Here is a 10,000-nt window from a genome sequence, read left to right on the forward strand (position 1 = left end):
CCCACAAAACCGGGTTCCTGGTGAAAGCAGTCCTGCCATTGACATGACAATGGACAGGGCCCGGCAGCTTGAGACACATCTTTCTTTCAATATGCAAGTTCTTTTTAAAAAAGTTTCCTTCCACAGCAGCTCTGAGTGAGAGAGAGAGAGAGAGAGAGAGAGAGACACTGACTCACTGACTGATACTGACACCGACACACACACACACACACACACACACACACACACACATATTATTTATTATTATTTTAAACGACAAAGCTGTTCAGAAGGAAGTCCTGGGGGGAAGGCAGGCAGGGAGGGACGGACACAGGGAAGTCCGCACAAAACAGGTCCCCTGGAACCTCTGACCCAGAAAAACGGGTTCCTGGTGAAAGCAGTCCTGCCATTGACATGACAATGGACAGGGCCCGGCAGCTTGAGACACATCTTTCTTTCAATATGCAAGTTCTTTTTAAAAAAGTTTCCTTCCACAGCAGCTCTGAGTGAGAGAGAGAGAGAGAGAGAGAGACACTGACTGACTGACTGATACTGACACCGACACACACACACACACACACACACATATTATTTATTATTATTTTTAATTGATTTTTAGAACTGGGAGATGGAATAGGGGCTTGCTCCGTCCACTCCACGCATCGACCCAGTATTGCAGTGTTTCTGGGAACGGTGCAGCTCCCCGTGGGGAGATATTCAAAAGGAAAATCAGCTCTTTCCCAGTGTCTGTGTGTGTGTGTGTGTGTGTGTGTGTGTGTGTGTGTATTATTACTGAGAATAAAGCTGATATCTCTCTCTCTCTCTCTCTCTCTCTCTCTCACACTCAGAGCTGCTGTGGAAGGAAACCGTTTTAAAAAGAACTTTCTCAGCTCAGTGGTATTTTTTTCTTCTCCAAGGCTGAGTGCCGCTCGCACGTAGCGATATAGTTCAAAGTGCAAAATAACTTGGCGTCGTTGACTTTAAACAAGCAGGGTCTGCTTCCAAATGAAAGCTGCGCTCCCGAACTGGACTGACTGACTGTCTGTCTGTCTGTCTGTCTGTTTGTCAAGGGGTGGAAAAGGCGGCGGTGGTGGTGAGGGTGGAGCTTTACGCTCAGGAGGGGAGACTTTCCTTCATGCCAATTAATCTGCAGCAGAATGTCATCCCCCCCGACCGGGATTCGAAGCCCGGTCCTGACCACGAGACCACCGGGGAGAGTTGCCTCAAGTCCCTGAGGGACCTGGACACGAGGCCGAGGACACACGCACGCCTGCTGCACTGGCAGCAGCGACCAACAGGGGGCTGACCGGCTGATCCTTCCCTTTCACAGGCAGGCTTTTGGCCCTCGCTCAAACGACAAAGGTGTTCAGAAGGAAGTCCTGGGGGGAAGGCAGGCAGGGAGGGACGGACACAGGGAAGTCCGCACAAAACAGGTCCCCTGGAACCTCTGACCCAGAAAACCGGGTTCCTGGTGAAAGCAGTCCTGCCCCGCCCTGCCATTAACATGACAATGGACAGGGCCCGGACCAGGCGCAGCGGACGGTAGCGAGCAGTCGGAGGGTGAAAATCCGCCAGTGGGTGAAAAGGAGAGCCGTGCGGTGAGAGGAGGCGGAAAGCGGTTCGCAGACTTTCGCTGTACCTCCGGCGGGCAGCGCCGCACCTCCGAGCGCTCGGTACCGTCCGCTGCGCCTCGTCCTGCCGCACGCGACGAGCCGTCCCCGGAGGAAATCGGCCTCGGCCTTCCTGAGATATCAGTCTCCAGGTGGGACAGAAAAACCGGGGGCCCCCGGCTCGCTTTCGGCGGCCCGCTAGTCGACTTCCCGTCGTGCGAACGCGATCCTTCCGGTACCCTTCGGTGCCCCTTGCCCGACTCTAGCTCCGGTGGTAAAGCGGAGTCGGTCGGTCTGACGGCCGCCGAGTTAGCAGGCGGAAAGCGGTTTGCAGCCTTTCGCTGTACCTCCGGCGGGCAGCGCCGCACCTCCGAGCGCACGGTACCGTCCGCTGCGCCTCGTCCTGCCGCACGCGACGAGCCGTCCCCGGAGGAAATCGGCCTCGGCCCTCCTGAGATATCAGCCTCCATACGGGCGTCACAAATCAGTGGATATGGTCAGCTGCAAAGCAGTGTCATTACAACCTTTCATAAACGACAGGGCAGCACCGCACTGCACTGCACTGCACCGCACCCCACACTACATCACACTTGCCTGCCTGCCAGCCTGCCGCTGCCTACTCTCACCAGCGGACCAAAGTGAGGATAACACCCCGAAGCAAGCATCTCCCTTGCCGCCCACCAGCCCACACCAATCCCCTTGCCTGCCTCCCACAAATTCCACCAGCGAGGCAAAGTGAAAATCAACCCCCAAAAAACGCACTCCACACCGGCCATCGCCCGCTATACACCCCCCCCCCCCGGGGCGAATATTAAGCCCGAGAACACCGACTGTAACCAACCGCAGTGAAAAGTTGAAGTGGCAACTCATTAACCAGATTTACACTTGGCAACTCATAAACCAAATGAACAAAAAATCTGGTTAATGAGTTGCCCAAAATAAATCTGGTTAATGAGTTGCCACTTCAACTTTTCACTGCGGTTGGTTACAGTCGGTGTTCTCGGGCTTAATATTCACCCCGGGGGGGGGGGGGGGTGATTCTGGGGGTAGTGTCCGGGAGGGTGAGCCTTTTATTCGGCAGGAGGCGTGTGGGGAAATCATCAACCTGTCAGACGATGAGTTGTCACAAACGCCATTGCTTAATGAAAGCTGCGCTCCCGAACTGGACTGACTGTCTGACTGTCTGTCTGTCCGTTTGTCAAGGGGAGGAAAAGGCGGTGGTGGTGGTGGTGAGGGTGGAGCTTTACGCTCAGGAGGGGAGACTTTCCTTCATGCCAATTAATCTGCAGCAGAAAGTCATCCCCCCCCGACTGGGATTCGAAGCCCGGTCCTGACCACGAGACCACCGGGGAGAGCTGCCTCAAGTCCCTGAGGGACCTGGACACGAGGCCGAGGACACACGCACGCCTGCTGCACTGGCAGCAGCGACCAGCAGGGGGCTGACCGGCTGATCCTTCCCTTTCACAGGCAGGCTTTTGGCCCTCGCTCAAACGACAAAGGTGTTCAGAAGGAAGTCCTGGGGGGGAGGGAGGGAGGCAGGGAAATCAGCACAAAGCAGGTCCCCTGGAATCTCACACCTGCGTCCCAGAAAACAGGTCTCCTGGTCAAAGCAGTCCTGCCCCGTCCTGCCATTAACGTGACAATGGACAGGGCCCCGGCAGCTTGAGACACATCTTTTTTTCAATATGCAAGTTCTTTTTAAAAAGGTTTCCTTCCACAGCAGCTCTGAGTAAGAGTGAGAGAGAGAGAGAGAGAGAGAGAGACACTGACTGACACTGACACTGACACTGACACTGACACTGACACACACACACACACACACACACCGTCTCCCATCCGATTGGTGGACTATGGGATTGAAAATCGAACTTTGAGTTTCAATGCAGGGGGGAGAGCGCGAACGCAGCCCCTCCCAACTACCACACGCGCGTTGTTGTTGTTGTAATATAGAACTGCAAGTTGCCGTTGTCGTGGTCGTTTCGAATCAGCACAAAGTAGGTGCCTCCCTGGAATGTCACACCTGCGTCCCAGAAAACAGGTCTCCCGGTCAAAGCAGTCCCGCCCCGCCCTGGGATTAACGTGACAATGGACAGGGCCCAGTCAGGGAGCAGCTTGAGAGACACCTTTCAATAGGCGCTTCTGAAACATTAACGCCTTGTTTCTTTCGACAGTTTAACCAGCCTTTAACACGCCTTGTGTTTTTATTTCCCATTTCCAGCCAGCCAGCCAGCCAGCCAGCCGAGCCGAGCCAGCATCTGCAGTATTTTTTTTGATTGGTCTTGCCTGCCGTGGAATGAATGTTTCAACACGAGCTGCTGATTGTCAGCACCTCACCTCTTTCTCAATTGGCCGTTGCAATCTCACTCACTCGCTGTGAGACACGTCACGTCACTAGTTTTACTCAAAGAGGTTTCCTTCCACGGCAGTTCGTTAGTGACTGAGACTGACTGACGTAGGTCCGTTGAGACACAACCCTCCCCCATCTGATTGGTGGCCTACTGGCAAATTTACCAATCTGTCAAGCAATCCTGGCAAGAAAGGAAAAAACGGCAACTTCTTTAAACTCATCCACTGTTGCAATTAGAAACGGTGGCAAAAAATGTGGCCAGAGTGGGAGAGAACGGCAGTGCTTCGAGACTGCTTTCAACACCGGCAGCCAGAGAACAAAGAGGGAGGGCAAACAGGACCCGAGATCAATTCGCATCGAGCGCGGTATCGCTTCTCGGCCTTTTGGCTAAGATCAAGTGGTCAAGTGGGGGAAGGCAACCATTTGGAGCCTTCCTGCCATTGTATGCCGGGGGGATGCAGTCAGGGAGAAATCCCCTCGGGCAGAGTGTAGAGCTTTGGCTTGTAGAGCTTTGGCTTGATGTAATGTCACTGCAAGGAATCTGGAATGAATCTGTAAGGCAATAAGGCACCCCAGAGTGTCAGGAAAAAAAAAAAAAAAAAAATCTGTTCTTATCAGTTTAATATCTGATACGTCCCCTATCTGGGGACCATATATTAAATTGATTTTTGGAACAGGGAGATGGACTAGGGGCTTGCTCCGTCCACTCCACGCATCGACCCAGTATTGCAGTGTCTCTGGGAACGGTGCAGCTCCCTGTGGGGAGATATTCAAAAGGAAAAACAGCTCTTTCCCAGTGTCTCTGTGTGTGTGTGTGTGTGTGTGTGTGTGTGTTTTATTACTGAGAATAAAGCTGATATCTCTCTCTCTCTCTCTCTTAAACTCAGAGCTGCTGTGGAAGGAAACCGTTTTAAAAAGAACTTTCTCAGCTCAGTGGTATTTTTTTCTTCTCCAAGGCTGAGTGCCGCTCGCACGGAGCGATATAATTCAAAGTGCAAAATAACTTGGCGTCGTTGACTTGAAACAAGCAGGGTCTGCTTCCAAATGAAAGCTGCGCTCCCGAACTGGACTGACTGTCTGTCTGTCTGTCTGTCTGTCTGTTTGTCAAGGGGTGGAAAAGGCGGCGGTGGTGGTGAGGGTGGAGCTTTACGCTCAGGAGGGGAGACTTTCTTTCAGAGGTGCCAATTAATCTGCAGCAGAAAGCCATCCCCCCCGACCGGGATTCGAAGCCCGGTCCTGACCACAAGACCACCGGGGAGAGTTGCCTCAAGTCCCTGAGGGACCTGGACACGAGGCCGAATACACACGCACGCCTGCTGCACTGGCAGCAGCGACCAACAGGGGGCTGACCGGCTGATCCTTCCCTTTCACAGGCAGGCTTTTGGCCCTCGCTCAAACGACAAAGGTGTTCAGAAGGAAGTCCTGGGGGGAAGGCAGGCAGGGAGGGACGGACACAGGGAAGTCCGCACAAAACAGGTCCCCTGGAACCTCTGACCCAGAAAACCGGGTTCCTGGTGAAAGCAGTCCTGCCATTGACATGACAATGGACAGGGCCCGGCAGCTTGAGACACATCTTTCTTTCAATATGCAAGTTCTTTTTAAAAAAGTTTCCTTCCACAGCAGCTCTGAGTGAGAGAGAGAGAGAGAGAGAGAGAGAGAGAGACACTGACTCACTGACTGATACTGACACCGACACACACACACACACACACACACACACACACATATTATTTACTTTTATTTTTAATTGAATTTTAGAACAGGGAGATGGAATAGGGGCTTGCTCCGTCCACTCCACGCATCGACCCAGTATTGCAGTGTTTCTGGGAACGGTGCAGCTCCCCGTGGGGAGATATTCAAAAGGAAAATCAGCTCTTTCCCAGTGTCTCTGTGTGTGTGTGTGTGTGTGTGTGTGTGTGTGTGTGTATTATTACTGAGAATAAAGCTGATATCTCTCTCTCTCTCTCACTCAGAGCTGCTGTGGAAGGAAACCTTTTTAAAAAGAACTTTCTCAGCTCAGTGGTATTTTTTTCTTCTCCAAGGCTGAGTGCCGCTCGCACGTAGCGATATAATTCAAAGTGCAAAATAACTTGGCGTCGTTGACTTGAAACAAGCAGGGTCTGCTTCCAAATGAAAGCTGCGCTCCCGAACTGGACTGACTGTCTGTCTGTCTGTCTGTCTGTTTGTCAAGGGGAGGAAAAGGCGGTGGTGGTGGTGAGGGTGGAGCTTTACGCTCAGGAGGGGAGACTTTCTTTCAGAGGTGCCAATTAATCTGCAGCAGAAAGTCATCCCCCCCCGACCGGGATTCGAAGCCCGGTCCTGACCACAAGACCACCGGGGAGAGTTGCCTCAAGTCCCTGAGGGACCTGGACACGAGGCCGAGGACACACGCACGCCTGCTGCACTGGCAGCAGCGACCAACAGGGGGCTGACCGGCTGATCCTTCCCTTTCACAGGCAGGCTTTTGGCCCTCGCTGAAACGACAAAGGTGTTCAGAAGGAAGTGCTGGGGGGAAGGCAGGCAGGGAGGGACGGACACAGGGAAGTCCGCACAAAACAGGTCCCCTGGAACCTCTGACCCAGAAAACCGGGTTCCTGGTGAAAGCAGTCCTGCCATTGACAGGAGAATGGACAGGGCCCGGCAGCTTGAGACACATCTTTCTTTCAATAAGCAAGTTCTTTTTAAAAAAGTTTCCTTCCACAGCAGCTCTGAGTGAGAGAGAGAGAGAGAGAGAGAGAGACACTGACTCACTGACTGATACTGACACCGACACACACACACACACATATTATTTACTTTTATTTTTAATTGATTTTTAGAACAGGGAGATGGACTAGGGGCTTGCTCCGTCCACTCCACGCATCGACCCAGTATTGCAGTGTTTCTGGGAACGGTGCAGCTCCCCGTGGGGAGATATTCAAAAGGAAAAACAGCTCTTTCCCAGTGTCTCTGTGTGTGTGTGTGTGTGTGTGTTATTACTGAGAATAAAGCTGATATCTCTCTCTCTCTCTCTCTCTCACTCAGAGCTGCTGTGGAAGGAAACCGTTTTAAAAAGAACTTTCTCAGCTCAGTGGTATTTTTTTCTTCTCCAAGGCTGAGTGCCGCTCGCACGGAGCGATATAATTCAAAGTGCAAAATAACTTGGCGTCGTTGACTTTAAACAAGCAGGGTCTGCTTCCAAATGAAAGCTGCGCTCCCGAACTGGACTGACTGACTGTCTGTCTGTCTGTCTGTTTGTCAAGGGGTGGAAAAGGCGCCGGTGGTGGTGAGGGTGGAGCTTTACGCTCAGGAGGGGAGACTTTCTTTCAGAGGTGCCAATTAATCTGCAGCAGAAAGTCATCCCCCCCGACCGGGATTCGAAGCCCGGTCCTGACCACGAGACCACCGGGGAGAGTTGCCTCAAGTCCCTGAGGGACCTGGACACGAGGCCGAATACACACGCACGCCTGCTGCACTGGCAGCAGCGACCAACAGGGGGCTGACCGGCTGATCCTTCCCTTTCACAGGCAGGCTTTTGGCCCTCGCTGAAACGACAAAGGTGTTCAGAAGGAAGTCCTGGGGGGAAGGCAGGCAGGGAGGGACGGACACAGGGAAGTCCGCACAAAACAGGTCCCCTGGAACCTCTGACCCAGAAAACCGGGTTCCTGGTGAAAGCAGTCCTGCCCCGCCCTGCCATTAACATGACAATGGTGGCCTACTGGCAAATTTACCAATCTGTCAAGCAATCCTGGCAAGAAAGGAAAAAACGGCAACTTCTTTAAACTCATCCACTGTTGCAATTAGAAACGGTGGCAAAAAATGTGGCCAGAGTGGGAGAGAACGGCAGTGCTTCGAGACTGCTTTCAACACCGGCAGCCAGAGAACAAAGAGGGAGGGCAAACAGGACCCGAGATCAATTCGCATCGAGCGCGGTATCGCTTCTCGGCCTTTTGGCTAAGATCAAGTGTAGTATCTGTTCTTATCAGTTTAATATCTGATACGTCCCCTATCTGGGGACCATATATTAAATTGATTTTTGGAACAGGGAGATGGACTAGGGGCTTGCTCCGTCCACTCCACGCATCGACCCAGTATTGCAGTGTCTCTGGGAACGGTGCACCTCCCTGTGGGGAGATATTCAAAAGGAAAAACAGCTCTTTCCCAGTGTCTCTGTGTGTGTGTGTGTGTGTGTGTGTGTGTGTGTATTATTACTGAGAATAAAGCTGATCTCTCTCTCTCTCTCTCTCTCTTACACTCAGAGCTGCTGTGGAAGGAAACCGTTTTAAAAAGACCTTTCTCAGCTCAGTGGTATTTTTTTCTTCTCCAAGGCTGAGTGCCGCTCGCACGGAGCGATATAATTCAAAGTGCAAAATAACTTGGCGTCGTTGACTTGAAACAAGCAGGGTCTGCTTCCAAATGAAAGCTGCGCTCCCGAACTGGACTGACTGACTGACTGTCTGTCTGTCTGTTTGTCAAGGGGAGGAAAAGGCGGCGGTGGTGGTGAGGGTGGAGCTTTACGCTCAGGAGGGGAGATTTTCTTTCAGAGGTGCCAATTAATCTGCAGCAGAAAGTCATCCCCCCCCGACCGGGATTCGAAGCCCGGTCCTGACCACGAGACCACCGGGGAGAGTTGCCTCAAGTCCCTGAGGGACCTGGACACGAGGCCGAATACACACGCACGCCTGCTGCACTGGCAGCAGCGACCAACAGGGGGCTGACCGGCTGATCCTTCCCTTTCACAGGCAGGCTTTTGGCCCTCGCTCAAACGACAAAGGTGTTCAGAAGGAAGTCCTGGGGGGAAGGCAGGCAGGGAGGGACGGACACAGGGAAGTCCGCACAAAACAGGTCCCCTGGAACCTCTGACCCACAAAACCGGGTTCCTGGTGAAAGCAGTCCTGCCATTGACATGACAATGGACAGGGCCCGGCAGCTTGAGACACATCTTTCTTTCAATATGCAAGTTCTTTTTAAAAAAGTTTCCTTCCACAGCAGCTCTGAGTGAGAGAGAGAGAGAGAGAGAGAGAGAGACACTGACTCACTGACTGATACTGACACCGACACACACACACACACACACACACACACACACACACATATTATTTATTATTATTTTAAACGACAAAGCTGTTCAGAAGGAAGTCCTGGGGGGAAGGCAGGCAGGGAGGGACGGACACAGGGAAGTCCGCACAAAACAGGTCCCCTGGAACCTCTGACCCAGAAAAACGGGTTCCTGGTGAAAGCAGTCCTGCCATTGACATGACAATGGACAGGGCCCGGCAGCTTGAGACACATCTTTCTTTCAATATGCAAGTTCTTTTTAAAAAAGTTTCCTTCCACAGCAGCTCTGAGTGAGAGAGAGAGAGAGAGAGAGAGACACTGACTGACTGACTGATACTGACACCGACACACACACACACACACACACACATATTATTTATTATTATTTTTAATTGATTTTTAGAACTGGGAGATGGAATAGGGGCTTGCTCCGTCCACTCCACGCATCGACCCAGTATTGCAGTGTTTCTGGGAACGGTGCAGCTCCCCGTGGGGAGATATTCAAAAGGAAAATCAGCTCTTTCCCAGTGTCTGTGTGTGTGTGTGTGTGTGTGTGTGTGTGTGTGTGTATTATTACTGAGAATAAAGCTGATATCTCTCTCTCTCTCTCTCTCTCTCTCTCTCACACTCAGAGCTGCTGTGGAAGGAAACCGTTTTAAAAAGAACTTTCTCAGCTCAGTGGTATTTTTTTCTTCTCCAAGGCTGAGTGCCGCTCGCACGTAGCGATATAGTTCAAAGTGCAAAATAACTTGGCGTCGTTGACTTTAAACAAGCAGGGTCTGCTTCCAAATGAAAGCTGCGCTCCCGAACTGGACTGACTGACTGTCTGTCTGTCTGTCTGTCTGTTTGTCAAGGGGTGGAAAAGGCGGCGGTGGTGGTGAGGGTGGAGCTTTACGCTCAGGAGGGGAGACTTTCCTTCATGCCAATTAATCTGCAGCAGAATGTCATCCCCCCCGACCGGGATTCGAAGCCCGGTCCTGACCACGAGACCACCGGGGAGAGTTGCCTCAAGTCCCTGAGGGACCTG

General features: G+C 52.3%; 1 non-coding gene and 5 pseudogenes across 1 annotated transcript; all 6 read left to right on the forward strand.

The window, feature by feature from the left end:
• The first annotated feature begins 566 nt into the window (after positions 1-566).
• Positions 567-683, forward strand: LOC137329261 (U2 spliceosomal RNA; annotated as a pseudogene).
• Positions 684-4,486: 3,803 nt separating this feature from the next.
• On the forward strand, positions 4,487-4,693 carry LOC137328513 (U2 spliceosomal RNA; annotated as a pseudogene).
• Positions 4,694-5,662: 969 nt separating this feature from the next.
• On the forward strand, positions 5,663-5,779 carry LOC137330043 (U2 spliceosomal RNA; annotated as a pseudogene).
• A 944-nt stretch (positions 5,780-6,723) lies between these two features.
• Positions 6,724-6,840, forward strand: LOC137329881 (U2 spliceosomal RNA; annotated as a pseudogene).
• A 1,009-nt stretch (positions 6,841-7,849) lies between these two features.
• On the forward strand, positions 7,850-8,040 carry LOC137330638 (U2 spliceosomal RNA). The gene has a single exon (XR_010965070.1). It is a non-coding gene; the product is annotated as a U2 spliceosomal RNA (small nuclear RNA).
• Positions 8,041-9,344: 1,304 nt separating this feature from the next.
• On the forward strand, positions 9,345-9,461 carry LOC137329262 (U2 spliceosomal RNA; annotated as a pseudogene).
• The last annotated feature ends 539 nt before the right edge of the window (positions 9,462-10,000 follow it).

This window comes from Heptranchias perlo, chromosome 12 (assembly GCF_035084215.1).
Source record: "Heptranchias perlo isolate sHepPer1 chromosome 12, sHepPer1.hap1, whole genome shotgun sequence".
NCBI classification, from domain to species: domain Eukaryota; kingdom Metazoa; phylum Chordata; class Chondrichthyes; order Hexanchiformes; family Hexanchidae; genus Heptranchias; species Heptranchias perlo.